The following is a 26394-nucleotide window of genomic DNA, read 5'->3' as shown; positions in this document are numbered from 1 at the left end:
CTGGAAGCCAGTGTGTGCTCAAACCCCCTCCCTGTAATTAGAACAAGAACAGCGCTTACCGTTTTTACTGTATACCCTCACCTGCCTGTCTGGTGTTTGAAGGGAGATTACAGTTAAAGCCAGGCACACTGCGGAATGCCAGAGAGGCAGGAATAATTAGCATTTTCAGTGGCAGTTGGTGGAGTGGAGACATTATTTTCTGTTCTAAAATGACACGTTCGTAGGGGCACAATTCTCCCTGTAGGAGAGCAGCAGAGAGTAAGATCCTGATTGTAGGCCGCACCCCTAGTTTAAAGACTCACATTAGGGGAAAAAAGTGTGGCCTATACTCGGGACAATACGGTATATGTGTGTGTGTGTGTGTGTGTGTGTATGTATGTATGTATATATGTGCTAATGCTGGTATAATATAGGCTTCCTAAAGGATGACACTAGTGCAGAAACGATATATATATTTAACACACCCACACATTAACACATTATATATATATATATATATATATATATATATATATATATATATATATATATATATATATATATATATATATATATATTATTTTTTTTTATTATTAAAACCTCATGGTTGATTCCAGTAAAGAAATCTAAAAAAAACCCAAAAAAAAACATCAGGGAAGTCAGGGATGGAAACACTACATATAATACTGTTGTATTTCACACTGCAAGAACAGGTTAAAGCCATGCAGACACATACACTTTTCTATTTATTTTTTTAACTGTGTGTATTATGTGATATAAATAATGTAATACACATCCATTTAAATATTTTTCTTTGTTATGCATGACAGAGGCTGAAGATTTCCCAAATAAGTTAATGGGATATACCCAGTTTTATGAAAATATTCTGGTAAGGGTCCATTTTCAGAATACTGTGGATGTCAATTAACTTATTTGGTAACGCTTCAGCCTATGTGATGTATTCACACACACATTTATTAACCCCTTAAAGGGATAGGAAAGTCAAAATTAAACTTGCATGATTCAGATAGAGCATGTAATTTTAAGACACTTTGAAATTTGCTTCGATTTTCAAATGTGCTTCGTTCTCTTAGTATCCCTTGTTAAAAAAAATGAATACGCACATATCACATACACTAGTGGGAGCTCCTGCTAATTGGTGCCTGCAAACTTTTGTCTCTTGTGATTGGCTAGATATTTTCAGCTTCCTGTCAGTAGTGCAATGCTGTCCCTTCAGCAATGGATAACAAGAGAATGAAGAAAATTTGATAATAGAATTAAATTGGAAAGTTGTTGAAAATTGTATGTTCTATCTGTTGGGGTTTACTATCCCTTTAAAAACCAAGGACGTGCCAGGCACATCCTACAACAACCAGTGGTTAACGACCAAGGACGTGCCTTTTGCAGTGATGCCTTGATATTGAGGCATCCTGAAATACCCTTTTTTTAGGCACCGATGCAGAGAGAGCCACTCTGTGGCTACACTAACGAAAAATGGGTTATTTTATAATAATCTTAAAAAAGCCACATTTTAACTAAACTGGGTACTGGCAGACAGCTGCCAGTACACAAGATGGCGGCAAATAGGTAGTGGGGGAAAAATGGGGTATTTTATAATTAAAAAAAAAAGCCACACTTTGACTAAACTGGATACTGGCAAACAGCTGCCAGTACCCAAGATGGCGGCAAATAGGTAGAGGGGGAAAATATATATATATATATATATATATATATATATATATATATATATATATATATATAAAAAGTTATTTTATTTTAGTACTGGCAGACTTTCTGCCAGTGCTCAAGATGGAGGTGACAATTGTGAGGTGGGGGAGGGAAGAGAGCTGTTTGAGGGGGGTCAGGGAGGGATCTGGGGGTGGGATGTGTCAGGTGGGAGGCTGATCACTACACTAAAGCTAAAATTAACCCTACAAGCTACCAAATTAACCCCTTCACTGCTGAGCATAATACAAATGTGGTGCACGATATTGTGTGAAGACCGGCGGAAGAGGAGGAGACTGGACGCAACTCTGGTAGCTCCTCACAGCCCTGCAAGCTCCTGTTAGGCGGAGGAATCGCGCCTTACCTTTTGGTTCCTGGGAGAATGCAGTTGAGCAGAGAACGCTCAAGGGCTCACAAGTGAATGTCACTCGCACTTGGTACCTGAGAGGACTGGGGGAACGCTGCAGAAGCCGATATCTGTTGAATAAAACCGGACACATCTTCAGGTGATTTGGCTGTCTCTCCCTCCCACTGATGCTGCGTAAGGGAGATTGACAGTCGGACTTCTTCAATTGCTCACGGCCCTCGGGCTTGCAGTGGAGCGACACCTGCTAATCCTGGTTTTGCCATTTGCCACTTGCTGTTCCTGTGGAGGACGGGTGCACCTGGAGAGTGAAGGTGCTTTGCATGCGGCATCGGTGGGTTGCTGCAGGATAAGAAATCAGCTAATAGCAACCCACAGAAACGATCGGCAGCCTAGAGACCAACACCGGTAAGATAAAACTTAAAAACTTTCTCTCCGTTTACGTTATCCAAGGCTGGATGGGCATAAAATTGAGCCTTAAACTCCTGGACTGACTCTATACTCTTAGCTGGAAGCATACTAACCGAACCTTGCCCTTTCCCTGGCTAAACGGCTTAACAACGCTTAACGCTTTTCTTTTCTGCACTTGTGCTTCTGAAAGGATATCTACTGAAAGTGGGTTTTTTAGCGCTGGACTGCCTTTCTACTTACAACGCTGCGCTAATATTTTCTGCTCTACACATCTGTTTACCCTGCCAAATAATTTCTACCCTCTATATGTCTTACTGCTCGCTTGCCGGCCACATTGGTATACTCTAAGCGGCCATACAAGGACAAAACAGCCTGGCTGAGTTAAACAAAGAACATAATATAAACTGAACTAACTTTAAATCATGGTTTAGAACTGGGGCTAGTTTTACACCTCCAGCAGTATACTATTAGTACTACGCTTGCTCCTAGATTAAGTGACTAAATATTGCTCAAAGTTTTTCCTCCCTTGAACTGAGGCTTTGGAAGGATCATTTACTGAGAAAGGGCTTTAACTCTGGACTTTTACTTTATATGCAATAATGCTTTAATTATGCCCTGTTCTTTGTTTTCTCTTGCTAATACTTTTCTGCTTATTATATTGTACCTAACTGCATAGAGATAAGTAGCTTGACTGAGTTAAATAGCGAATTTAATCAAACTTGAGACAGGAAAAGAAAAAAAAAAAAAAAGGGGGGAAAACTCCTGAAAAGAAGGGAAGGGAGAGCAAAGGAGGGAGAGGGGGAAAGAGAAATAAAAGAGAAAAGGAAACTAACCTGTGGCTAACTGAATTACTTTTTGTTAGGCATATTGTCTTATTCCTTTACTTGCTTAAACAAGGGGCTGCGGATTGATACTTAATATAAAAGGTGTCTTGCGGCAACTTGCTGCTGTCATAAGAACAAGCTTGACTAATAACAGTATTGTTTCTAAATTGCTTATTTGTACAGTGCCGTCAACACTTGGGATTAGTGCATTACTGCTACAGGATAATAGCAATCATAAAATTAACCTCATTAAACTTAACTGAAATATTGGATACTCTTGGTCTGGGAAAGAGGGAAAGGGAGGAAGAGGAAGAGAGAAGGGAAGGGAAAAAGAAAAACAATTACTAGATACCAATAATAGAGCACTTCTTCTCCTTGTATTTTTTCTCATTTTATCCCCTTTAAATTTAATTGAAATACCTGCATAAAGGTGACACTCTTTAGCTTACTTGCATGTCCACAACACTCATTATTTTTACTTTTTCACAACCCACAGTCCACCCACCTCCTCCCCCCTTTTTTTTCTTTCTTTTTCTCATTCCCCCCCCCCCCCCCCCCCCCGGAATTGCATTTAGAAGGGGGTCTTAAGTAATACACGGCACACTATGCCCCATGGATAAATTCCTTAAATCACCAACTCACTCCCCACATCCATCTCCAAACATGACCACCAAGTCAAGAGAGAGGAAGAATAAAAACCTCACAGAAACACCCACTGAAATTCACTCATCTTCTATTACCACACCTAAAATCACTGAATGTGTCGACATGTAAGGTTTAGTAGCAAGTATAGCGGACGCCCTCACCCCAAAATTTGAATCTTTAAGAGATGAGATCAAGCAACACCTACTACATCTCACTAATGAAGTCAAACAGTTTGCAACTAGATTACAAGAGGCAGAAAACAGATTGTCAGATTTAGAAGACACACAAGATCTTCTTAAACCCAGAGTGGAAGGTAATAGTCTCGCAGTTAACAAACTATTAAATAAAATAGAAGATTTGGAAAATCTTGCGCATTATAGGTCTTCCTGAGAGCAGGGAACACGAAGATTTAATTAAATTTGTTTCAACTACACTACCACAGTTAATGGATATCCCAATATCTCCACCCATTATGGTTGAAAGAGCACACAGAGTGGGGAGTTTTAACCAAAATGGAGGCTCGAATCTTAAAGCTAGACCCATTTTGGCTAAATTCTTGAACTTTCAAGACAAGGTTACTTTCCTCCGTCAATTCAGGAAAAAACAGCCAATTATGATTGATGGCTTTAAAATTCTTCTCTTTCAAGATTTCTCATATGAGACATCTCTCAAGAGAAAAGAGCTCTCTCCACTCTGTACCAAATTAATTAATCAGGGTGCACAAGCCACCATAATCTACCCGGCTAGATTACAAATTTCGGCTCAAAACCAAACCTTCCTTTTTGATAAAGTAAGAGAAGCAAAAAGCTCTCAGATAGTTAGAGAGATCCTTGCAGACACCAATTTAAAAAATAATTAACTCTAACCGGTTGACTGCTTAAACTGATAATGTATTGAATTACCTAAAAATGGCTTGGTTTTCCCTCGGCCCTCGGGATAGGGGTTTAATGGGAAGTAATTTGCGGATGGGGGGTAGGAACTCGCGAACGAGGGGGGAGGCGAGGGGGGGGGTGGAGTGTGAGAGGTCTTTCTTCTTCCCTTTTTTTTTTTTCTCCCCTTTATATCTTTGATATGGGGTGTTTTTTTTTTTTTTTTTTTTTCTTCTTTCTTAAAAAATCATGAGTAGTTCAGATGCACTAAAAATCATATCCTGGAATGTAGGGGGTATAACATCTCCCATTAAAAGAAAATCTATTATAACACACCTAAGAAAATTAAAAACTGATATTGCTTTACTTCAGGAAACACACTTAAATCTTGAAGAAGCAAAAAAATTAAGATCTGCCTGGGTAGAAAGTGTCATTGCTGCACCAAGCGAGAAAAGAAAAAAAAGGGGTAGCTATTTTGATCGGAAAAAAAATTAATTATGAAATTCTGCTAACGGACATAGACACTGAGGGTAGATACCTTATTCTTAAAATAAAATTAGTTAACACAGTTTATATAATATGCAATATCTACGCTCCTAATTATTTGTGTAAAGAGTTTTGGGACTCCCTCCAATTGAGGATACTGCAGATGGCTCCAGGTTTCTTGCTTATTGGAGGAGATTTTAACATGACCTTCCACTCCCAACTAGATAGACTTAGACATAAATTTAAATCAATAAGGACTAAAAGAGATTGGATGGAGACCAGGATACTAAGAGCTTTTTCTCAAAACCTTGGCCTAATAGACATATGGAGAATGCAGAACCCAGAGACTAGAAAATATTCCTGTATGTCGAAAGTGTATAAATCATTATCTAGAATAGATCTTTTTCTGATAGATGATAACATAGCTAAAAAGAAACTTCAATCTGATATATACTCCATATGTCTATCAGACCATGCTCCGATCTCACTGCAAATTTTCACGAGAAATAATGATTTTTTTTGCTCGTTTTTACTTCCCCAGGCACCTATATACAAATATTAAATGTAAAAACTGGCTTAGAGCCAAATTTGAGGAATACCAACAGTATAATAATGATTATCTTGATAAACCAGTTATATTCTGGGAAGCAAGTAAAGCAGTACTTAGGGGTCAGATTCTCGCTTACAATGTAAGGCAAAAAAGGAAACAAAGGGACAAAGAGAAACAAGTCTCCCAATCTGTAACAAATTCTTATAATAAATACCTGCAAGCTAAAACACAATCAAATTGGGACAAATATAATAAAGCAAAAAAAGAAAGATATATTTCTTTTAAAAGAAGCCACTCAAAGAGAACTTAAAACACAAGCAAAATACTACAGGCAGGGAAATAAATCAGGCAAGATCCTCGCATTTCTAGCCAAAAATAATAATAGACCCCCGGTATTTCAGAGAATACATAGCGAAGATAAGATCTATAATACCCCTGAATAAATATTGGAGATTTTTACTATTACAAACAGATTTATAAATATAGAGAATCCAATTATCTTCATAGAGATAGATACTGGGAAAAGTTCATTTACCCATCCTTAGATATAGGAATGATTCAAGATATAAATTCCCCTATTTCTGATCAGGAAATCTCTAAAGCTATTAAAAAATTACCACTAAACAAATCCCCAGGCCCGGATGCTCTTTCAAACAAATATTATAAGATCTTAGAGCAACAAGTAACGCCCCATCTGAAGAATCTATATAACAATTTTTTTGTTCAAAATAATTTGGTCCCCGACAATTTTTTGGCATCCTTCACAACTCTAATTTTAAAACCAGGGAAAGATCCCTTTAAAAAGGACTCCTATAGACCCATTGCATTACTCAATACTGATTATAAGCTATTAGCTTCAATCTTAGCTTCTCGATTGCAAACAGTCTTAACCAATATAATTCATACTGATCAAGCAGGCTTCTTAAACAACAGAAATTCAGCATCTAAAATAAGGGAATTATTTCTAGTTATTGATCATTTTAATTTGTTAGACAATAAAGGCTTAATAACGGAGACCGAGGCTTTGGATGCATCAATAATTACAATTGATGCAGAAAAAGCCTTCGACTCAGTTCACCACGATCATATATTATTTTCTTTGAATAAGTTTGGTTTAAAAGGTAACATATTAGAATTAATTTCTAAAACACAACATAACGCACATACAAAGCTGCTTATTAATAACATGCAATCTACAGAAATAACACTGAAGCGAGGCACGCAACAAGGTTGTCCCTTGTCGCCACTACTGTTTGACATAGCAATTGAATCACTAGCCCTTATGATTAGACAACAAATAGATGGGATCAAGATAAGACATATCAAGTTAAAAATAGCTTTATATGCAGATGACATGTTGCTATATGTTTCTAATTCTAAAATTAATTTTCCCAAACTACTTACAATAATTGACCAGTTTGGCTCCTTTTCCGGCTATAAGGTCAATATTTTAAAATCAGAGATTATGTGGCTGAAGAAGGAGTTGGATTCGGCTACCAACGTCCCCTTTCAAATAGTTAAGGAGTCTTTTAAATACTTAGGTATATACATATCTCGTAATCCAGATTTGTGGTATGAACTTAATATTACACCAACTCTTTTTAAAATTAAAGAGACTATGAAGAACTGGCAAAGCTTTCCGCTTTCCCTCTCTGGGAGGATCGCCTTGTTTAAGATGATCCTCTTACCCAAGATACTTTATGTAATGCAATATACCCCAGTACTTATAAAGACGAAAGATTTATGTGAAATTAAGGCCACACTACGCCGGTTCATCTGGCAAAGTAAAAGACCTAGAATTTCTTTGGGTAGGCTTTCCCTGGCAAGAGAGGATGGAGGACTGGCTCTTCCGGATCTAAAACTATATAACCTTGTATGTTTGTCAAGGCTAATCCCAGACTGGATACTAGATATCAATTATATTACTAATAACACGTTGGAGCGAAACATCCTTTATCCATATCTTCCATCTTCCTTATTACATTGTAGAAGAAAAACAATGCCAAAAAATGTTAAACAGATTAGATCTATATACATACCAATCCAAGCATTTTGGAAACTTTTAGAGCTGATAAAGATAGATCCACACATACCAAAGTTTCAAACGCTGATTGGTAACCTGGAATTCCAAACGGGTATTCAATCTCCCCCATTCAAAAGATGGGAAATTCTGGGCTTAACCAAAATTTCAGAGTTAATAGATACACATTTAACAACTGTTAAATCATTTGATACACTTAAAAGAGAATATAACCTCCCTAATACTGACCTTTTCGCATATCTACAGGCAAGACATTATGTTTTTAAATTAACTGCTGAACATGGGTGGAATTGGTCCTGGGGACCACTTGAGAAATGGTTTTCACTAGTGAGGGGTGGATTACGCTCAATCTCCTTGTGCTACCAATTGATACTCTCAAAGAGAGGAGATATAAATTTAGAACATTTGTCTCAACAATAGAATAATCTCGATCCTCAGTTAGTAATTAATCATGACACTATCTCAAGGTCAATTGAAAGAGTAAAAACAATTACGGTATCTTCAACATGGAGAGAGTCTCATATAAAGCTCTTGTATCAGGCCCACTATACACCAGCAAAGGGTGCTAAATGGGGAAATCAGTCTTTTTCAACATGTCCAAAATGCTCACGAAAGGCAGCCGATCTGAAGCATATGATATGGGGCTGTCCTAGAATCAAACAGCTATGGTGTAAAGTAGAATATTGGATCAATAGGATCCTAAAAATACCTTCAATTGAACTATCTTTCTCCCACAGTATTTTTCTATGGGAAGATCCTGAGAAACAAACCCATAAGAAACTTATAAAAACAATTATTTTATCAGTCAGAAACTTGATTTTACGTTATTGGAAAAACATCAATGCTCCCAGTTTCTTTTTTTTTTTTTTTATTAGTTTATTTATGACCAACATGCGGTATTACAGGCAAAAAAAAGAGAAAAACACACCTCGCAGGGTGAAAAAATAAAATAAAATACAATTAATAACATTGTAAGATTTCAAACACATGCATCAATAGACAATTATCAAATATTATAGCAAATTGGACTAAACCTAATTGTGTCCGCATCTATACACCACTTTCAACATTTGTCTAACATATACTGCTATGTAATAAAAAATTTATTAATACCGCCATGTTGGGATTTTTTAACGTTTTGGGGAACACTCTAAACCTACCTACAGAAACAATACTAAACCACACATAAAATAAGAGAAAAAAGAGAGAAAAGAAAAAAAAAAAAAAAAAAAAGAACAAATTCCTTTATCCTAATACTATCCAATCAGCCGGAAAATCTCCTAATAAGACCAAATCCAAAAAACTTTCTGAACTCAAAAAAGGAAATAGTATAAATTTTTGAATACCCATTGGGAAAGATTTAATTATAGGCAACCAACCCACTAAAAATTGTTTGATTTTTTTTTCTTTCAGAAACCTAGTATGATAGGATTCAAAGATAATCTGATTTTGGATTTCTTGCAGGACAGATTTTAATGTGGGCGCTCGCTTAGCCTTCCAATTTTTAGATATTAAATGTCTTACTAATAAAATTATAGTGTTTAATATAGTCTGACCTAGGGGAAATGTTAATATCTGAATATTTAATAGGAATATGTTCTCTATCTCTAATACTACATTTAGTTGATAGTGCTTATTGAACCAGAAAACCACCTTCTTCCAAAGCTGTAAAATCTTAGGGCAATACCAATATATATGTACCAGGTCAGCTGCATCCGATGAACACCGGGGGCACACACAGAGTAACTGGGGAGAAAATCTTGAGAGCCTCGCCGGGGTTAAATAAAAGTTATTTAGGAGTTTAAAATGGGCTTCCCTCCAACTCATCGGGATTTGATACTTACTTATCAAAGTACAACTTGCTATGATTTTATCTGTATTTATATCTGGAAGAAACAATACCCAAGACTCACAGGTCTTATTCAATGTAAACATGCTTTGCTTAGCAAGCATTATGTCATACATTAAAGATATAGAAGTATTCCCGGCTCTGAAAATTTTCAGCCAACTCTTGACCTCGGCCCACTCTACCTCCCTAGTAACATCCCAATTCCATTCCTGTATATAATGTCTTATTTGTAGGTACGCATAAAAATTATTAAACTGAAGGCCAAACTTATGCCGCAGCTTCTCAAACGTTAATATATATCCCTCGGATGAAAAAAGCTGTTGAACGACTATGAGGCCCTTTTCAGCCCAGCTTTGAAATACTAATTGGTGTATCCCCGGGGAAAAATTTACGTTGCCCCTTATTGGTAAGAACTCTGAAAAGGAAAAGTCCATTTCCAATATAGTACATAACTTCTGCCAACCTAAAACTATGTTTTTTAATGACACAAGACCAGCAATATTTGCCGGGAGTTTCTTTATTGGACAGTGTAAAATAGCTTTTAGTGAAAAAGGATATGCCAAATGACTTTCTAGGTCACTAGTAGAAAAAATATTACCATCCGACAACCAATCCAAAGCAGTCCTTGCCAACATAATAATGTTATAAAGATAGATATCAGGTAGGGCAAGACCTGCCATACTGAGAGGTTGCATTAATTTTTTCAGAGCAATGCGCGGTTTTTTATTAATCCATATAAATTTTGAGAAAGACCTATAGATAGCTCTAATGTCAGCTGTTGGAATCAAGAGAGGAAGATTTTGTAAGAGATATAACAAGCGTGGAAAGACAATTGTTTTTATTACATTTACTCTTGCCGTTATCGATAGCGGGAACTGCATCCACATTTCCAAATCGGATTTAATTTTCTTAATAAGAGGAGCAAAATTAATGTTATACCAAGTTTTAGGGTTCGAATTAAGGTATATACCCATATACTTGATTGTCGCTACTTCTTTAAAAGGAAACTTTTGAGGGCTATACTCCGACCTTTTTATCCACATCAGTTCACTCTTTTCCCAATTAATTTTATACCCTGAGAAAGAACTATATGTCTCCAGACACGCTAGCACAATTGGGATTTCTTGGGATGTATTCTCCACGCAAATCAGAAGATCGTCTGCATACAGAAGAGTTTTAAGATTGTGTTCCCCCAGACCAACCCCCTTAATAGAGGTTCTTAGCCAAGTTGCCAAAGGTTCGATTGCCATATTAAACAGTAGGGGGGATAGAGGACACCCCTGTCTAGTTCCCCTACTAAGGTTAATCTGTGGAGAGAGAACCCTGTTAATTAACAAATATGATATTGGGTGTTTATATAGATTCTGTATAAATAGGGAGAACTGATCTTTAAATCCCATTTCTGCTAATACTCTAAAAAGATGTTTCCAAACAATACAATCAAAGGCTTTCTCAGCATCCAATGTAATAATAGCTGAGTCAACTCTACTAAACCTCGGGTTTTTATCTGAATTCCATACAACGTCCAGGTAATTAATTACTCTACGAATATTCTTAGATGAGTTCCTTGTCTTCATAAAACCTACCTGATCTGGATGTATAAGCTTGTCAAGACATTTAGAAAGTCTCTCCGCAATAATAGCCGCAAGAATTTTATAATCGGCATTCAAGACTGATATTGGTCTATAAGAAGCTAATTCCTCACTATGTTTATCCTTTTGCAAGATTAATGAGCTATTTGCTGCAGAAAAAAATCTAGACAGCACCATATTCATACCATAATAACTATTAAACAATTTCTCCAATGTATATTTAATATCCTCCGCGAGTATTTTCAAAAATTCTGCCGGGAGACCATCAGGGCCGGCTGCTTTATTAAGTTTAGCCTTATCTATACTCATAAGAATCTCGTCGACTGTAATCGGACTATTTAAAGCCATCAGGTCTACTTCAGATACTTTTGGCATAACAATACCTGCCCAGAAATTTTCCAAATTGAACTCATCAATACCAGGCGCTGTATATAACTTCTGATAATAATTATAGAATACTTTGCTAATATCTTCCAACTCTGTATATCTATGTTTCTCGTCACGGATGGCAAGAATATAATTCTTTTTCTTTCTATTTTCTACCAATCTTGCAAGGTATTTCGCAGAGGAGCCATGTATACCTTTGTATAAGAGACTAGATTTTAACTCTTCTTCTTGCGATTTGCTTTTCAAGAAGACATCTCGAGCTTGCCTAGCTTTAATATAATTATCCCAATTAGTACTCCCTTGCTCTGAAATAAACTTTCTGTAAGAGTTTCTCACCTGATTAGAAAGTTGTGTTTCCCGTGCATTCATTTTTTTCCTTTGGACACAGAGATATGCCTTAATTTCCCCACGCAAAAATGCTTTGGACGCTTCCCAAAATATCTCTATTTTATCATAATAAGAGCTATTGTGAACTGTATACTCCTTCCACTTTAGTTTTAACCACTGTGAGAATCTTACATTATTAAGCAGATATTTAGGGGGAAAAAAACCTGAATTTTTACCTTTAGACTGCCGGATAGTGTCAAAAGAGATCGATATTATAGCATGATCTGAGATCATTATATCATTTATACAAGCCTCTATTTTCAAAACAGATAAGGACTCGGCAATCAATAAAAAATCTATCCTTGAAAAGGTTTTGTGGACTTTAGATTCACATGTATAAGTACGAGAATCCGGGTGCTTTATTCTCCAAATATCTACTAACTTTAGCTTATGACAAAATCTCTTAAAATATTTGGCTTGTTTATTGTATTCTACCGAGTTTCTTGTCCCATATCTCTCCAACTCCGGGCATAGCGACATGTTAAAATCTCCTCCAATAATCAAATTTTGATTAATGTAAGGGAATAACTTCATCCTCATTTTTTCCCAAAATCCAGTCGAAAGCCTATTTGGGCCGTAAATGTTGCACAATACTAGTCTTGTGTCATTAATTTGAATATGGACTAAAATGTATCTTGCATTCTCATCCCTCTCTATGTTCACCACCTTATATGATAAATTTTTATTAAAAAGTATTGCGACCCCATTTTTCCTAGCTGTGCTGGGGGTGGCAACCACCTCCCCCACCCATTTAGATTTAAGTTTTGGGATTTCATAGGCTTTAAGGTGCGTTTCCTGCAAAAACACTATACTCGGGTCTAATTTACCAAGTCTTTTAATTATTAATTTACGCTTAATTGGGGATGTCACCCCTCCCACATTCCAAGATAAAATCTTCATATTGCTTATTAGTATCATCTCAAGACAAACTTTATTAAAGTTGCCACCCCAAACGAGACATATATTGAGAAAGAAGAGAGGAAGAGGAAAAAAAAAAAAAAAAAAACCCAACACCCTTACATCTACACAACAACATTCACAACATAACACTATACAAAAAAGAAATATAATAAACCATACTGGCCGGGTCGCCCTCACTAGTGGAGACCACCAAATATCACTTCCTGACAGAACAAATAAAAAATTAAAAAAAAAAGCCTTACGGACAAATACCATCCCTTGGGCATCTTCTGACAAGCCTCTGTCACTGTTTTGAATGTATAAAATTCTTTACCTCAGAGACTTCCGCAAAAGTCAGCCTACTGTCCCCGTCCTCTACTATAATCTTAGCCGGGTATATCATCCAGGCACGAAGACCGGACTTTATGAGTTGGGAGCAGAACGGGGCCATCAGCTTCCTCCTCGCCGATGTCTCAGAGGAAAAATCCTGAAACAATAGGATCTTGTGATTCCCTATCATAAGCGGGGCCTTTTTCCTAAACATTTTTAGAATTTCAACCTTATCTTGGAACTTTAAAAGCTTAAAGATAACCATTCTATCTTTTGTTCTACTATTACCTGAGTAATTTCTAGGGCCCACTCTATGGGCTCTTTCTATGGATAAAGGTATTTGCTGTGGGGGGAACCCTAACGCTTGGGGCAATAAAACAGCTGCAAATTGCATGAGATCATCAAATTCAGTGGACTCAGGCAAGCCTACAATTCGAATGTTATTACGCCTCGAGCGATCTTCTAGATCCTCGAGGCGTAACTGCATGGAATTGATTTTAGTTTCATAGCTAGAGACAGTCTCCTCTTGAATATGGAGTCTGTCTTCCAGAGTTGAAATTCGATCCTCTGCCTCCTGCATTCGGGAGGCAAATTGTCTCATCTCTGTAGATAAGACACTTAAATCTGCGGAGATAGTCCCCAACTCTTTTTTTATGCTCTCAAATTGAGGATAATCAAGGAGTGTACAAAAAACAAAAAATAAAGTGAGAACACGTGAACATCCGGTATCACACCCAGAGATAATTAAGTGATGCAAACAAAAAAAAAACAAAAAAAAAACAAAACAAACAATCTTTACCCAACAAACAACGTGAAATTAAAGCCTGATACCCAAGACCCTCTCTAGAGCTATCTTTTGCCTAAACTCAGTTACCACCAGACAATAATAACGATATAAATACTGGTCAGTCCCCTTGCAGCCCTCGTCACATATTCTGACAAACAATATCTTTTTCTCAAATATGCAATACAGCCCACCCAAAGTGGCCAGCCACCCAGAAGCAATCCCTCATCCTTATTCACTGAGAGAACCCCTTTTGACCAACAGCAAAAAAAAAAAAAAACTAAATAAAAATTAAGGCATCCAAGGTAAATATAACTGATACAAGTAATATACAGATAGTCCATCAGCTAGTAACGTCCATACCAGGCCAGAGAAGTCTTTCACAGAGAAATTGTTCTTATTGATATACAATTAGCTGGACCTTATCCTTCCTTTAAACCTATATCTTCCTTTATTTCCTATTCTTCCATTTTGGTCAAAATCCTCTTTTCTTCTTTTCTTCCCTTTCCTTCCTCTTACTTTTTGGGCCAGTACCAGAAGTAACAGGGATTCACAGCTGTCCAGAAAGCCACCAGAGCCCAGATCATAATATGAAACAACAGTCACAACCATAAGATAGGCCTCGAACTGGCCTTAACAACCTTTTTTCAGCCCTCCTCTCTTCCTCTATCGCACTGGTAATCTCAGAAGGTTAATATGTTGGCTAGAGTCCTGCAAATTGTAGCATGCTTTATCCCAGACCTCCTTAGCCGCTCCACTCTGTGTTACAATAGCACCTCTAGGCACAATAAGCCCACACAAGACCCAGTTCCAGAGAGCAGCACCACCGACTATATGCTGTCAGCTAATGGAGGAAGAAAACAGAGATGCGGACCCTCTCACAACTCCAGCAAGAAGAAAAACCAGCAGTGACTTTATACTGAACCCGGGCCCTTCTCTGTACAGATGATTCTACCTCGAATGGATAGTTTTTCAAGTACATAAAATATCACAGGGCCACGAAGCTGATACAAACACCTTTTACTACAAGACTGTTTAGTTCAGATGGTTACAGAAACCAAGGCGTTTATAGGTAGCAGCATAAAGTTCTTTAAGTGGGTCAGGTATAATATATTGAGCAATTCACAGCAGCCTTTCTTATCTGCTTCAAATAACAAAGCAACAGTCGTATACTAGCCCAGCAGGGGCGGCTCAAACTTTACCTCCGACTCTTGTCACCTCTCTCGCCGGATGCAGACTGGGGATCTATCGGGTGGCTGCGGGGCTCCAGACACTGTATCTGTTTCCAAAGCCGCACATATCCTGGAGCAATCAAGATCCCGGGAGCACTGGAAGAAGCAACCCCAACCAGGGGGGTGAGTATCTTAATGCACCTCCACGGGTACTTCGTCTGTTAATTTTCAGGGCCAGCCTGTGAGTCTCTTCAGCAATACCCTTGAGTAGTAGGATTGTTTAAAATTCGGACTGCGCTGCAGTCTCAGCCTCTTCGGCTATAGCGGACTTCCAGCACTCGGCAGGGGATTAACTCTGCAAAACGCCGAACACAACCTGAGGAGGATTTCCCAGGTACACGGCAGAGGGCGGGGAGCAGGTAGAAGGCGTCCTCTCACAACACCTGTGTGCAGGTGAACAGTACTGCACCGCCCCAAAACGGAAGTCGTCAATGCTCCCAGTTTCATAGAAATCAAACATTATGTGCAAAAGCAATGTATGATAGAACAAATTGACACAGATATGAACAACGACCAAGACATTTGTTCTTTTTTTCAAAAATGGTCTATGCTCATTAAGAGTTTATCTCCAGGAGAAATAGACCATTTAATATTCCCTTTCCGGAATTCGGAATTAGTTCTGTTGGGACTCTGGTGATCCTGTAGGACTAATCCCTTTTTTCCTTTTTTTTTTTTTTTTCTCTCCCCTCCTCTCCCTCCCCTCTCTCCCCTCCCCTCCCCTCTTTTTCTTTTGTAAATTCATCTGATATAGATGTGCTAAACCGTGGGAGGGTTATCCTTGGTTGAAATATGATTATACAATGACCCCTCATTCGGGTAAAAGGAAAAATTGTACAGTTCTGTTATAGCTAACATTATAAGGAAAAAGGAAAGAAAAAAAGAAAGGAAGAAAGGAAAAAAAAAAAAAAAATCGAAACTATGTTTAACATGATTAGGATTAAGATGTAAATAAATTGACAAAACAATGTCAGATTTTCTTTTTTTCCTTATTTTATGTAACAAAGCTTTATAATGCTGATAACTTTTTCTGTTTGTATATGTACAATGTTAAATAAAGAAATATAAAAAAACAAAAAAAAACAAAATGTGGTGCACAGCGGCATTTAGCGGCCATCTAATTACCAAAAAGCAATGCCAAAGCCATATACTGTATGTCTGCTATTTCTGAACAAAGGGGATTCCAGAGAAGCATTTACAACCATTTGTGCCATAATTGCACAACTGTTTGTAAATCATTTCAGTGAGAAACATGAAAAAGTTTGTGAAAAAGTTTGTGAAAAAGTTAAAAAAAATTTTATTTGATCGCATTTGGCGGTTAAATAGTGGCAGGAAATATGCCAAAATGGGCCTAGATCAATACTTTGAGTTGTCTACTAAAATAAAATATATACATGTCAAGGGATATTCAGGGACTCCTGACAGATATCAGTGTTACATGCCTGGTATTTCGGCGCTGGACTGTCATTGGGCAGGATTCAGACTGATATACTGCAGGATATTTTTTCTCTGTGAAGGGGCATAGTGTGCTAAAAGAACTTGCACCCTGAGTTGCAATAGAAATGAGCAGGCATAGAAGTTATTCTAGTTTTTGTTCTTTCTCTTTTTTCACATATATACTGAGATATATATACTGTATACATATATATATATATATATATATATTTTATTTATTTATAAAATATTTTACCAGGAAGGATACATTGAGATTTCTCTCGTTTTCAAGTATGTCCTGGGCGTGATATACATATACACACACACACACACAGTGTATATATATATATATATATATATACACATACATACACACACATTAACACACCCACACATTAACATACCCACACATTAAAACACACACACACACATATTAGCACACATTTATTAAAAAAACTAAATCTTGCTCCTAAGTATATTGGTTGGCTCCTAGACTCCTATAATAAATTTGTTTAGCCCTGACTTACCTTTTCTGCAATGTGCTGTTACACTGTACCGCACTGGAGTTCAGGAAGGGGGAGGAAATTGAAAAGTGAGGAACGTAGTAAATATATATACCGAGATAGAACGGAACAGTGTTACCTGCAGGTAGAAATTAAAAGTGCAGGCAATTTTTTGATGAGATCGTACATCGCACAGTGTTCTGCCTTCAGGACTACATCATTATTTTATGTTGTTTTTCTTACACTTTATCTGATGTATAACATCAGTGTATCTTATCTCCACTTTATCACACAGGTTTAGCAGGTTTACTCATTAATACCAGCGCTGTTCACTGTCTGTTTCTAAAGCTGCAATAAGAATATTGTCTTTAACTGTGTCATTTATATTTTTTGTATAGTGCCGCCAAATTACATAGCGCTGGGTACATAAGTGGGGGTATACAATGACAAAGATTTGTGAGATACATAACAGGCTAACCAAAACAAATGAACATGGGTAATCCTCTCTAAATGGGTTTCAAAGTACAAAGTTACTGACAGCCTGACAGAGGGGGTAGAGAGTTCCAGGGGACAAGAGCAGTGTGTGTTAGAAGTCTTAGAGGTGAGAGAGGTATATAAATTATAACAGGAGTGGAGAAACGTAGGTCAGGGAGTATTTGGAGACGAGTGAAAGTGAAGTGAAGGTTGTTTTATAGGTTAGGGTTAATATTTTTAACAGTATTCTTAAGTGTAAGGAGAGACAGTGAAATGACTAGCAGAGTGGGGCAGCTGATATAGAACAGCAACTAAAATGATGAGTCCAGCTGAAGCATTTATGATAAATTGGTGGGGCAAGAGGCTCGATTTGTAATGCTATTAGTGGGTTGCAGTGGTAAAAATTATCAAATTAATTAGTCTTTTGGTAGTTTATTGCTTAAAGAAAAGGTGAAATCTAGAAATGTTGCATTGTGTGCTCAGGTGTCTTGGTGTAACACCTTGGATGATGTCTCTTACAGTAAGAAAAATGTCAGGTGTCCATGAGATGGGGGGCATAAGAAGAAGCTCAGTTTGAGATGGAAGTAATATGAGGAAACAGAAAAGAAAAAGTAGGTAATCTGTTTGATTGATTTGGGAGATACCAGGAGAGGAAATATAGATTTGGGTATCATCAGCATACAAGTGGTACTGGTACCCAAAGGAAGATATAAGTGACAGCGGTTTTTGTTGAGTGGGGCAGAAACCAGAGTGGATGGAATCAAGTAAAGCTTTAGTTGAGAGAAATTGAGATAAGTGGTTATAGACTAAGCATTCCAATAGTTTGGAGGCAAAGGGCAGGAGAGTGGCCAATAGTTGGAAGGAATGGTGGGATAGAGCTAGATCTTTTTTAGGATTCATGTGATTGATGCATGTTTAAATATATCAGGAAATATTGCAATTGTGAGAGACTGACTAGGGCATGGGGGGAAAAAAGCAGAAAAAAAGAAAAGGTAAGAAATTAAATGTTTTTGGACTGAGTGGACAGTTTGTGAGATGAGATGAAGGTAGGTGTTTGAAGACTTCATCCTCTGTTACAGAAGAGATGTAAGAGAATGTTTCATGAATAGAAGGGGTGGGTAGAAGGGCAGGCTTTAAGTGGGAGAGGTTTTTTTTTTGTTTTGTTTTTTTATTTGTGTCGATTTTATTTTTGTATATCTGCCAGTCAGGGTACCAGTAACCAGACAGACGTAAAATGCTAAATTAATCACACATTTTTTTTAAAAAAATTTTTATAAAGTGTCCAAAAGACAAGCCAGGAGTTAAAGCAAGAGCAGATAGTCAGATGAACCGGGCCAGGGACCAAAGCAAGTAGTCAGACAAGCCGGGGTCAGGAATACGAAGATCAGCAATGACAGGAACTAGACAGGGATCAGGAAGCAGAAGAGATGTCAAACAGCCAGGTTATACACAGAGTCAGGAACACAGGAACTCACAGAGAGATCAGAGACAACACAAGGGCAATGGCAAACAGGACTGAAGCAGTTAAATAGAGAGTGATGAAATCATCATGCTGGGACTGCAACCTGTCTCTCTCTGATGATGTTTTCCAGTTTGGCCATAAGAGGGAGTCTGGAAGTAGTGAGCAGCGTTACACACTCTGCTACAGGAAAGGAGAAAAGAGAGGCGAGAGAGTTTTATAATGGAGAGCCCCAACAGCAATGGATAATGGAGCAGTCATGAGTAACGAGTGCGGGCTGAAGGGGCCTGCCATCAATGCCTTCAATAGCAAATGGAGCGGACCGAGGTTGTACTGGAATGGAGTGCTGTGATTCAAAAGCACTGTCAATTAAATAGCCCGCAGCACCGGAGTCTACAATAGCCTGGGTAACAATAGAGGAGTCCACCTAGTAAAAAACAACCGTGACCAAAGGTTTCTCTTTTTTTAGGTTCCAGGAATGAGGATAAACCACCCAAGGTCTGCCCCCAACAGGACCTTAGGCGCGGTAAGACGTGTAGGACAAGACTTTAAAATGTGTCCTTATAGGCCAAAATAGAGGTAGAGCCCCTTCCTCCTCCTAAAGACCATCTCTGCCGCGGAGAGGCGAGTGAATCCCAGCAGCATAGGCCCAGCAGTACCTTGTGTCTCAGGATCAGGAGACATTGGAGGTGAGGGAGGCGAAAATGGGTGGGAACGAAAATGCAGGAGACAACTGGAAAGGAGGCTCCTTGAAGGAGGGTCTCTCTCTGAATCTGATGTCAATTAGGTTAGATACAAAGATACAGAGGCCTGGAGATCCTCTTGTAAATCTCTGGCAGTAAATTAGTCTTTAATCGCATTGGAAAGCCCATGAGAGAAGGCAGCAGAAGGGCTTTATTGCTCCAACATACCTCTGTTGCAAGTGTACGGAACTCAATGGCATAGATCTCGTACCTAGCTGAATGGACATGAGTAATTTGGAAGCAGAGGAGGGGCGAGCTTGAACATCAAATACCCTTCGAAAGGAGGCCACAAATTCAGGGTAATTATATAACAGAGGTTTATTAGTCTCCCACAAGGGAGGGAGGCATGCGTGGGAACGAAAATGCAGGAGACAACTGGAAAGGAGGCACTTGAAGGAGGGTTTCTCTCTGAATCTGATGTCAATTAGGATTAGAAAAGACACCGAGGCCTGGAGATCCTCTTGTAAATCTCTGGCAGTAAATTATTCTTTAATCGCATTGGAAAGCCCATGAGAGAAGGCTGCAGAAGGGCTTTATTGCTCCAACCTACCTCTGCTGCAAGTGTACGGAACTCAATGGCATAGATCTCGTACCTAGCTGAATGGACATGAGTAATTTGGAAGCAGAAGAGGAGCGAGCCGGAACATCAAATACCCTTCGAAAGGAGGCCACAAATTCAGGGTAATTATATATAAGAGGTTTATTAGTCTTCCACAAGGGATGAGCCCAAGCAAGAGCCGTGTCAGAGAGCAATGAGATGATAAATCCCACATTAGCTCTGTCAGAGGGACAACGCCTGAGGCAACATCTTAAAGTATATGCCCACTTGGTTCAAAAAACCTCTGCACTGATTAGGATCGCCTCCATATCACTGGGATAAAGGTGCAGAACCGGACATGCTCCTGATAGGACTAGGTGCAGCAGTGGAAACAGAAGCAGGAGCAGCCATAGGTTGTGGGGCGCTCTGATCCAAGTATGCAGTGCAAGTCAGAAGGCTTTACAGGGCTAGTGCAAATTGATCCATGCAGTGATCCTGTCCCTACATTCTGGAAATGATGCTGGGTAAAGGTGGATTATTAGCACTGTCGGGATTCATGGCCCTTGCGTAATGTCAGAGTACCAGAAACCAGACAGAGATGTAAAATGCTAAATTAATCACACCTTTATTAAAAAACAAAAATAATAAAGAGTCCAAAAGTCAAAAGGCAATCGAGAGCAGATAGTCAGACGAGCCAATTCTTAAAAAAAAAAAAGTTACATTTTATGTGGTGTTTTCAACAAGCAAAGTCAGCTATTTCAATCACAAGAACATATTTAAAGGGATACCAAAACCAATTTTTTTCTTTTGTGATTCAGATAGAGCATGCAATTTTAATCAACTTTCTAATTTACTCCTATTATCAATTTTTCTTCATTCTCTTGCTATCTTTATTTGAAAAAGAAGGCATCTAAGCTTTTTCTGTGCTATATCTCTGTGGTTGTCGGTTATAGAAAATCCGGGAATCTAAACTTTTCTAATGGAACAAACTCAGCGCTATATTCTTAGTAGTATTATGGCTGTAGTAGCAGGTGGGACTGGAGCCTAGGAAAAATAGAAACCAATATAAATATTTGTAAAAAGGGTACTCCCTCCAATGTCCCATGGTATACGATCCTATTTTTACAGAGTACAGATTAATAGATTGTTTGGAACAAAAATGTAACATCTGATGAACAAATTACCCAACAAGATTTAAAAGAGCCGTAAACTAGTGGAAAAAAATAACATTATCTTCTTTGTGGAAGGAGTCCCATACAAAAATTGTTATTTAGCTTATGTTACACCAGCAATGGTTAATTTGTTAAAAAAAGGCAATAAAATTGAGTATTGTTAAAAGTGTTAATCAAGGGTTACCCATCTAGTTCTTAAGGGACACTGAACCCAAATGTTTTCTTTCGTGATTCAGATTGAGCATTAAATTTTAAGCAACTTTCTAATTTACTCCTATTATCAAATTTTCTTTATTCTCTTGGTATCTTTATTTGATAAAGCAAGAATGTAAGTTTAGATGCCGGCCCATTTTTTTGTGAACAACCTGGATTGTTCTTGCTGATTGGTGGATAAATTCATCCACCAATAAAAAAAGTGCTGTCCAGAGTCTAAACCAAAAAAAATAAAATCTTAGGTGCCTTCTTTTTCAAATAAAGATAGCAAGAGAATGAAGAAAAATTGACAATAGGAGTAAATTAGAAAGTTGCTTAAAATGTCATGCTGTATCTGAATCACAAAAGAAAAATTTTGGGTTTGGTGTTCCTTTAGTATCTTTGTTTCTTGTATTCAAAAATTACACAAAAAATGGGTTAAAAATCTGATTTTGGATAAACAAAAATTACAAAAAAGAAAGTCTATTAGGACCAAAAGAAGTGATCTTTTTGGTACAAGAGGAGATAGGTGGGAAACAGACTAAATTTTACAATTTGGTTAAAATTGCAGGTTGAAATTAAATATTGAAGAAGTGGAAAGCACATGCTGCTCTAAATCTGAAATAATAAAGTACATTTTTTCTTTTTCTTTTCCATTCAATATACATTTTTGACGATACATTTATCTTTAGTCCTCATGGGAATACAAAAATGTCCCAAAGGGTTAGAAAATAATGAGGGCATTACGTCAATGATAACAGAATGTAAATTGTTTGTTTTACTCCTGATATATGTTTTCTAAGTGTAATTATTATTGTTCTACATTAATTTTATTTATCTCGTTTGTTCTGCATCGAACATATAGGAATTATAAATGGGTGTGGGTAAAAGCCAAACCCGTGTCTAATTTAGACAGAGATACACAAATGTAAGTGTTTTCCACACAAATGCATTCAGACACTTCTGAATTCAACAATATTTTACACAAAAACCAACACATTTTGTTTGTGTGTAAATATTGCACTGGATTCAGCAGAGAGTTGGTTCTGGTAGGATCCTGATGTTTTGTGTACAATAGCTTTGGATCCAGGAGTGTCTGGATTTGTTTGTCTTGAAAATACTTGGATTTGTATGTACCTGTCTAAATTAGACTTGGATCCGGTAGGATCCAGCTGTTTAGATGTGAAAAAGAGTTGATTCTGGTTGGATCCTGGTCTTTTGGTGAATAATAGCATTGGATCCAGCAATGTCTAGATGAGTTTGCATGGAAAACATTTGGATTTTGTATGTGTCAGTCTAAATTAGATATGGATCAGACAGGGTCTGTCTATTTTTCTGTAAAAAGAGTTGTTTCTTAGAGGATAAGATTTTTTTCTCTCTAATAGCATTAGTTACATTAGTTATATGTGTCTGTCTACATTAGACATGCATCAAGCTGGTTGTGACTATTTTTCTGTAATAAAAATGTCGGTTCTAGTAGGATCTATATGTTGTTTTTTTTAAATAGCATTAGATCCAGTAGAGTCTGGATACGTTTGTGTGGAAAACATTTGGATGTGTGTGTGTCTGTGTAAGTTATCCATGGATCCGGCTGGATCCAGCTGTTTAGTAGAATCCAGATGTTTTTTTGTCAAAAATAGTGATGGATCCACCAGTGCATAGATGTGTTTGCATGGAAAACACTAAATTAGAGATGGATCTAGCAGAATGCGGCTTTTGGAAGTTATCAGATGTGTTTGTATAAAATAGCATTAGATTCAGCAGTGTCTTAATGTGCTTGTTTGGAAAATACCTGAATTTGTGTGTGTGTGTTTCTTAAAGGGACATGCCACCCACATTTTTTCTTTTATGATTTAGAAAGAAAATGCAATTTTAAACATCTTTCTAATTTACTTATATTATCTAAATTAATATTCTTTGATGGAAAGCATATCTAGATATGCTCACTAGCTGCTGATTGGTTGCTGCACATAGATGCATCATGTGATTGGCTCACCATGCGCATTGCTTTTTCTTCAAATAAGGATATTTAAAAAATGAAGCAAAATAAATTATGGAAGTAAATTGTAATGTTGTTTAAATTTCTATTCTCTATCTGAATCATGAAAGAAAGATTTTGGGTTTAGTGGCCCTTTAATATGACATGGATCCAACTGTTTTTCCGCAAAAAAAAAAGTCTGGTTCTGGTGGGATCCAGATGTTTTTGTGCAAAATATTGTTGGATTCGGAAGTGTCTGGAAGTGTTTGTGTGGAAAACAGTTCAATTTGTATCTGTCTAAATTAGACATGGATCCAAGAGGATCCTGCTTTTTTCTGTAAAAATGGTTGGTTCTGAAAGGACCCAGATGTTTTTGTGTAAAAGATTGATGGATCCAGAAGTGCCTGTATGTGTTTGTGTGGGAAACACTTACATTTGTGTAAATCTGTCTAAATTAGACATGGATCCGGCTATTTTTTTTGTAAAAAAAAGTGTTGGTTCTGAAAGGACCCAGAGGTTTTTGTGTAAAAGATTGGTGGATCCAGAAGTGTCTGGATGTGTTTGTGTGGAAAACACTTACATTTGTATATATCTGTATAAATTAGACATGGTTCAGGCTTTTACCCACATCCATTATAAACCTTAATACAATGAATTGAAGCACAAACATCTTTTTGGGACATTGTAGTCATGTCTTTCGTTGTTCCATCTAAAATATGGAAATGAAATTAAACAATGAATTAGCTTATTTATGTATGTTTTTGTGACCTCCCAGATGCCCTAGTGACATACAGACTTTCTCTCTCCACCAATAGGACTGTAGGTAAGTTGTCTTTATCAGCCAGTGAGCATTAGCAGGAAGTTCACAACTGATAGTACAGTACTAGTTTATGTTTACAATAAAACATGTTTTGAGTAACCTGATCGTGCAAATTACTGTATAAGCTACAGTTCTATATGGAGAAACAGAAACAAAATAATTTCCATTTGCACTTTAAAAATATGCAACAAATGATACCGAACAACTCTATGATTGGCAGTTAAACAGGAGCAAAGCTAGTTCCCTCTCAAGGTTCAGTGACATTCTCCTGGTCTGACTCTGTACCGCCCTCCCGCTTCCTATTGGCTACCAGCTTAGACATTACTTCAACTTCTAGCCCAATCCTTGCAGCAGCTTGCAGACCGGAAGGCCTGACCTACCCGCCCTCATCCTGCTGTTCTGACTCCCCGAAAAATAAGGAGGCGCTGGAGTAATATATAGCGGCGAAGGGTAATGAATTCGGATTATACCTGGCTATTGCTACGGGGGTTACTGTTTTACAATCACGCAGCTGCCGCAAAGTCTATGTGTAACTGACGCTTGTAGCCGGCCGATATTACGTCATCAAATCGCGCATTAAAATTGCCCTCTTGCACGCTAACGGTTTACACACTTTCGTCATAGCAGAAAAACAGCGTCACCAACCCAAGCCGGAGAACGCTCGGGTATTCCTATCCGGTCACTCACCGACCTTTGTGAGATTGGCTGCCTCTGGCCTCTTCCTCCCGTCTCTCGATGGCTATGGAGAAAGGGCGGGCGACACGGATTCCCGGCGGCACTCGCGCGGGAAGTGACGTCATTGCGGCCTGTGACCTGGCGGAGAAGTCAAAACGCTCAGCGCGGAACCGCTACATTAATTTCTAGCATTTCTGGCCTGTCCATTAGGGCACGGGATAGAGTCGTTCTACCTAGAATTATTCAAAGGAAGGAGCAGCTTCATTTATGTCGTTTTTGAGGCTGCTCGCGTAGCTTTGTGACCGTCTCTGACAGGGTATTAAAATTGTAGTATAAGTAACTTATTATTGACAATAAGTTGTTACGGAGAATTATTGTAGAACGTCCACCTTTTAACAATTATATACGCGTCCTTTGGTTGGATTATAACGCTATAAATGCTTCGCCAAACAAATCATGACCTTAGTCTAGTCTGAGTTATCTGAATTGGGCAGAAATCATTCACATCTAAAGGGACAACGTAATCGAAAATAAATTATTTAAAGATGTAGAGATATCTAATTCTGTGAAAAGGTGTGCTGCATTTATTTTTACTCCCTGCACCATATGAAATTCTGCTGTCCAGGAATACCTGGCTGATGACAAAACCCTGGGTTTGTGGCATCCCACTGAATGTAAAACTTATTTGCTTACTGTAACATTGTCCTTTAGCAATGCTTTATTGTGCTGTCACACAATAAGTACTGTGTGGTAGTAAGAGCTAATCTCGTTTTCAGTTGTGAGTGGCTGTTAAATGACAAAAGTACTATTGCCAAGAATGCGAGAGGAAGAATTGATTTCTGGGGAAAAAGTGTGGCAAGTAGAAAAATGTAACCCAGGAACAGAAGGGTGTGAGAAGAAAAGAAATGCGTTGAAAGCAGTATGATGAGTAGGGTGAATGACTTGGATGAATATTTTTAAAATGGAAAAAAAAAAATGGAAACATTACAAAAATAGTGAAAGTGGTTGATATGTAGGACCTGGTGGAATTGGCACAGTGGTTTTTTTTTTCTTC

The 26394-nt window shown here is 37.8% G+C and overlaps 1 protein-coding gene across 2 annotated transcripts in view; it reads right to left on the bottom strand.

Annotated features, from left to right (window-relative positions):
• ZNF131 (zinc finger protein 131) overlaps positions 1 to 25412 on the bottom strand; it is a 296575-nt gene extending 271163 nt beyond the window's left edge. Inside the window, exon 1 of one of the 2 annotated variants that reach the window (XM_053701252.1) lies at positions 25357 to 25412. The gene's annotated coding sequence lies outside the window, so the exon portion shown is untranslated. Of the gene's footprint in view, positions 1 to 25310 lie in introns of both variants that reach the window. The other variant, XM_053701253.1, reaches the window with a different exon arrangement.
• Positions 25413 to 26394: the final 982 nt, after the last annotated feature.

Source organism: Bombina bombina, chromosome 2 (genome assembly GCF_027579735.1).
Source record: "Bombina bombina isolate aBomBom1 chromosome 2, aBomBom1.pri, whole genome shotgun sequence".
Lineage (NCBI taxonomy): Eukaryota > Metazoa > Chordata > Amphibia > Anura > Bombinatoridae > Bombina > Bombina bombina.
The sequence above is the reverse complement of the archived record's forward strand: the minus strand, read 5'-3'. Positions and strand labels throughout refer to the sequence as shown.